Source organism: Saimiri boliviensis, chromosome 2 (genome assembly GCF_048565385.1).
Source record: "Saimiri boliviensis isolate mSaiBol1 chromosome 2, mSaiBol1.pri, whole genome shotgun sequence".
Taxonomy (NCBI): domain Eukaryota; kingdom Metazoa; phylum Chordata; class Mammalia; order Primates; family Cebidae; genus Saimiri; species Saimiri boliviensis.
The window spans coordinates 29,900,018-29,906,024 of record NC_133450.1 but is presented as its reverse complement, the minus strand read 5'-3'; the positions used below and the strand labels follow the sequence as shown (position 1 = coordinate 29,906,024).

The 6,007-nt window shown below is 43.9% G+C and overlaps 1 non-coding gene across 1 annotated transcript; it reads right to left on the bottom strand.

Moving 5' to 3' along the window:
- Window positions 1-4,723: 4,723 nt before the first annotated feature.
- On the bottom strand, window positions 4,724-4,849 carry LOC120364183 (U4atac minor spliceosomal RNA). Its single transcript, XR_005579525.1, has one exon. It is a non-coding gene; the product is annotated as a U4atac minor spliceosomal RNA (small nuclear RNA).
- Window positions 4,850-6,007: the final 1,158 nt, after the last annotated feature.

Below are 6,007 nucleotides of genomic sequence, written 5' to 3'. Positions count from 1 at the left end.
ATTACTGTTTTTAAAGATGGGTTTCACCATGTTGGTCAGGCTGGTCTTGAACTCCCGACCTTAGGTGATCCACCTGCCTTGGCCTCCAAAGTGCTTGGATTACAGGTGTGAGCCACCACGTCTGGCCGTTTTCAGACCCTTCTTTCACCCTGATGAAAAGTTCTGTTTTGCCCATTTGGTGTCAATTCACACTCTTAGCCCAGCCTCAGGCCATCACTAATCTGCTTTCTGTCTCTCTCTGTAAGTTTTGCCTATTCTAGAAGTTTCTTTTTATTTTTTTTAAATTTTTTTTTGAGACGGAGTTTTGCTCTTGTTACCCAGGTTGGAGTGCAATGGCGTGATCTCGGCTCACTGCAACCTCCGCCTCCTGGGCTCAGGCAATTCTCCTGCCTCAGCCTCCTAAGTAGCTGGGATTACAGGCACGCGCCACCACGCCCAGCTAGTTTTTTGTATTTTTAGTAGAGACGGGGTTTCACCATGTTGACCAGGATGGTCTCGATCTCTCGACCTCGTGATCCACCCGCCTCGGCCTCCCAAAGTGCTGGGATTACAGGCTTGAGCCACCGCGCCCGGCAAGAAGTTTCATATAAATGGAGTCCTACAGTATATGGCTTTTTGTGTCAGACTTTTTTCAGTTGACATATATATATATACATATATATATATATATATATATATTTTTTTTAGATGGAGTCTTGCTCTGTTGCCCAGGCTGAAGTGCCCTAGCCTTGGTTTCGCCATGTTGGCCAGGCTGGTCTCAAACTCCTGACTTCGTGATCCACCCGCCTTGGCCTCCCAAAGTGCTGGTATTATAGGCCTGAGCCACTGCGCCTGGCCTCACTTGACATATTTTTGAGATCTATGCATGTTGTTGCATATATCGCAGATCATTTCCTTTTTAAAAATAAATTGACTTTTTTGTTTTGGAGATGGCATTTTGCTCTTGTTGCCCAAGCTGGAGTGGCAGTGGCACAGTCTTGGCTCACTGCAACCTCTGTCGCCTAAGTTCAAGTGATTCTTCTGCCTCAGCCTCTCCAGTAGCTAGGACTGCAGGTGCACACCACCATGCCCAGCTAATTTTCTTATTTTTTTGTAGTAGAGACGGGGTTTCATCATGTTGGCCAGGCTGGCCCTGAAATCCTTACCTTAAGTGATCCGTCTGCCTCAGCCTCCCAAAATGCTGAGCCACTGCACCCAGCCCCTGGGACCATTTATTAATTGGGTTGAGTGTCTTCATATATCCTTATTTTTTTCTTTTCTCATTCAGATATTCAGCAGCCCTATCTCAGAATTATCTTCAAACTATTAAGTTATGTGTTCTTTAAGTGTTCTCAATATAAGTCCTTTATCAGATATACGATTTGCAAATATTTTCTTCCAGTCTGTGGCTTATCTTTTTTTTTTTCTTCTTTCTTTTTCTTTTTGAGAGTCACAATCTGTCACCTGGGCTGGAGGGTAGTGGCATGATCAAGGCTTACTGTAGCCTTGACCTCCCAGTCTCAACCAATCCTCCCACCACAGCCTGCTGAGTAGTTGGGACTATAAGCATGTACCACCACACTCAGCTATTAATAATAATTTTTTAAATTTCAGTAGAGACGAGGTCTCCCTCTGTTGCCCAGGCTGGTCTAGAAATCCTAAACTCAAGCAATCTGCCCAGCTTGACATCCCAGTGTTGGGATTATAGGTGTAAGCCACCACCCATAGCCCTTTCATTTTCTTAAGGTACTTTATGTTTTAAATTTTGATAAATTCTAATTTATTACATCTTCTTCTATGATTTCTGCCTTTGGCATCTTTTTTTGAGTTTCATAGTTTTACCTCTTTGATTTTAGTTTGTAATCTTTTTTTGGATAGAGTCTTTCTCTGTCATCAAGGCTGGAGTGCAGTGGCACGATCTTGGCTCATGGCAACCTCAGCCTCCTGGGTTCAAGCGATTCTCCTGGCTCTGCCTCCCGAGTAGCTGGGATTAAAGACACGCGTCACCACACCCGGCTAATTTTGTGTTTTTAGTAGAGATGGGTTTTCACTATATTGGCCAGGGTGGTCTCGAAATCCCGACCTCAGGTGATCCACTTGCTTCAACCTCCCGAAGTGCTGGGATTATAGGCATGAGCCACCGCATCTGGCCATTTTGAATTAATTTTTGTATTTTGTGTGAGCAAAGGTTCAAGTTTCTTTTAGTTGTTGTTTTCTGGGGTTTTGCTTTCGTTTTTTAGCATCTGGATATCCAATTGCACCAGCATCATTTATTGAGATTATCATTGTACTACTGAATTGTCTTGATTCCTTTGTCAAAAATCAATGGACTATAATGAAGGAAGGGTTTATTTCAAGGCTGTCTCTTGACTTCCATTGATCTATCTATCCTTGGGCCGGGCGCAGTGGCTCAAGCCTGTAATCCCAGCACTTTGGGAGGCCGAGGCGGGTGGATCACGAGGTCAAGAGATCGAGACCATCCTGGTAAACATGGTGAAACCCCGTCTCTACTAAAAATACAAAAAATTAGCTGGGCATGGTGGCGTGTGCCTGTAATCCAAGCTACTCAGGAGGCTGAGGCAGGAGAATTGCCTGAACCCAGGAGGTGGAGGTTGCGGTGAGCCGAGATCGCGCCATTGCACTCCAGCCTGGGTAACAAGAGTGAAACTCTGCCTCAAAAAAAAAAAAAAAAAAAAAAAAAAAAAAAAGATCTATCTATCCTTGCATCAACAACACAATGCTTTGATTACTACAGTTTTATAAGTACAGTATTTATACAATTTAAGAATACATTCTAGGCTGGGCACAGTGGCTCATGCCTGTAATCCCAGCACTTTGGGAGGCTGAGGTGGGCAGATTACCTGAGGTCAGGAGTTCGAGACCAGCCTGACCAACATGGAGAAACACCCATCTCTATCAAAAATACAAAATTAGCAGGGCATGGTGGCACATGCATGTAGATCTAGCTACTCAGGAGGCTGAGACAGGAGAATCACTTGAACCCAGGAGATGGAGGTTGCAGTGAGCTGAGATAGTGCCACTGCACTCCAGCCTGGGCAACAAAAGTGAAAGTCTAGCTCAAAAAAAAAAAAACAAAAACAGACATTTCAATTATACTATTATTACTTACCTAGCAAATTATCAAGTAAGGCAACTGTAGTAGGCAGCCTCTATGCTGGTTTTCTATGATTCTTACCTCCTAAAGAGTTACTGATTCCCTTGAGTGTCGGGTGGATTTAGTGACTTGCTTCCAATGAACAGAAGGGGCAGAAATAATGGGATGTCACTCTTAAGCTTGGGTCACACAAAAGATTGCAGCTTCTGGCTGGGCACAGTGGCTCACATCTCTAATCCCAGCATTTTGGGAGGCTGAAGCAGGTGAATCACAAGGTCAGGAGTTTAAGACCAGACTGGCTGAAACCCCGTCTCAACTAAAAATAGAAAAAAAAAAAAAATTAGCTGGGCACAGTGACTGGAACCTGTAATCCCAGCTAGTCAGGAAGCTGAGGCAGAAGAATTGCTTGAACCCTGGAGGTGGAGGTTGTAGTGAGCTGAGATCATGCCACTGCACTCTAGGTGTGCTCTCTATCTCTTTCTTGGCCTGCTTGCTCTGAGAAGGCAGCAGGATGCACACACATGTTTTTACTTACCTGCCGGTTCACCTCACTAGCATGAGGCAGTTCCACCGAGAGGTGCACATGGAAAGGAACTGAGAGAGGCCTCCAGCCAATAATCAACCAGGAATTGAGGCCCTCAATTAATCCAACATCCCATAAGGAATAGAGGCCTATGTAAGAAAGCTTGGAAGTAGCCAAGCATGGGGACTGATGCCTGTAATCCCAGCACTTTGAGAGGCTGAGGTGGGAGAATCACTTGAGGCCAGGACTTTGAGACCTCCTTGGCCAACATAGTGAAACCTTGTCTCTACTAAATATACAAAAATTAGCTGGGTGCAGTGGTGCATGTCTGTAGTCCTAGGTACTGAGGAAGCTAAAGCATGAGAATCACTTGAACCTGGGAGGTGGAGGCTGCAGTGAGCTGAGACTGTGCCACTGCACTCCAGTCTGGGCAACAGAGCTTGACTGTCTAAAAAAAAGAAAAAAGGCTTCAAAGTGGATTCTTCTCCAGCTTAGTCTTCTTATGAGACCACAGCCAAGCCCAGACTGGAAGCTTGATTATGGACACCTTGAGCCAGAAGTCCCCAGCTAAACTGTGCCTGGCTTCCTGACCCTTCAAAACTCTGAAATGATATAAGAAAAGTTCACTGTTTTAAACCACTAAGTTTTGGGGGTAATTTGTTTGCAGCAAAAGATAACAAATTTGCTGTTGTATTACAATAGCCAATCTTCCAAGATTTTTCTTTCAAGGTTATTTTCAGTTGGCATGCAAGAATTTCTAAACCTCTAAGAGTGTTTAAGCTCTCTTTTCTGAAATTATACTTCAAAGGACAGTTGTGTTAATGCGGAGCCAAAAAAAGTTGATCACATTTATAAATATTCATAGAAGTTGGTAATCATATGAATGTTCTTTTTTTTAAGACAAAGTTTTGCTTTTGTTGCCCAGGCTGGAGCACAGTCATTGCTGGAGCAATCTTGGCTCACTGCAACCTCCGCCTCCCAGGTTCGAGTGATTCTCCTGCCTCAGCCTCCTCAGTAGCTGGGATGACAGGAGCCCGCCACCACTCCCGGCTAAATTTGTATTGTTTTATTATTATTTTTTTAACCTTGGAAATGTGGATTTTCATTTTTCCAAAAATTGCACCAAGGTGAAGCAAAGCTCTAGTTGATATGGATGTGTTGTTTAGGTGTTAGCAGTATTGCCCTCATTATGTGCTCATTGGACAGTACCACAACACCAAGAAAAGGATGGTAATAATTTTGTATTTTTAGTAGAGGCAGGGTTTCTCCATGTTGGTCAGGCTGGTCTCAAACTCCCAACTTCAGGTGATCCGCCTGCCTCGGGCTCCCAATATGCTGGGATTATAGGTGTAAGCCACCGCACCTGGCCCACATGAATGTTCTCAATTTAACACCTTATACAGTTAGAGTCTTTGAAATAATTTGATGACACAGAAGGATCTGTCTCCATCAGTAACTGCAGGGGAGAGGACAAATCTCATTCATCTCTTTCTGAGACTTCTTTTACTAATTTTGAAGACTTGGTATTTTTAGGTTCAGGCTCTGGATTTCATCAGTCAGCATTATAAGTAAAATGTAGATTAGTGGAGCTAAGTTTTACTGGCAGAAGTGGAGGAAAAAATATGGCCAGGCATAGTGGCTCACACCTGTAATCTCAGCACTTTGGGAGGCCGAGGCAGGCAAATAACCTGAGGTCAGGAGTTCAATACCAACCAGGCCATATGGTGAAAATACTAAAAATACAAAAATTACCTGGGCTTGGTGGTATGTGCCTGTAGTCCCAGCTACTTGGGAGGCTGAGGCAGAAGAATTGCTTGAACCCGGGAGGCAGAGGCTGCAGTGAGCCGAGATGGCAATACTGCACTCCAGCCTGGGTGACAGAGCGAGACTCCATCTCAAAAAAAAAAACAAACAAAAAAAAGAAAATGATTAAATGATTCTCAGGAATTTCTTGAATGATGAGAAGGAGGCAGTAAAAAGTTCTGCCAAGTGGGAGGAGTAAGGAATTCCAGATTTATAGCAAATATAACAAAGGGTCAGGTGCTTAGACTCAGGTAAGATAACTTGCTCCTTTACTTATTAGTAACTTAACCTGACTTAGTCCTTAACTGGTTTAACCTCAATTTCCTCATTCGTAAAATGGGAATAATGGTAATAGGGCTGTTTCGAAAATTAAATCCTAGGCTGGGTGTGTTGGCTCACTCCTGTAATCCCAGCACTTTGGGAGGCTGAGGCCGGCAGATGGCAAGGTCAGGAGTTCAACACCAGTCTGAAGAACATAGTGAAACCCCATCTCTACTAAAAATACAAAAATTAGCTGGGTGTGGTGGTGCATGCCTGTAATCCCAGCTACTTGGGAGGGAGGCTGAGGCAGGAGAATTGCTTGAACC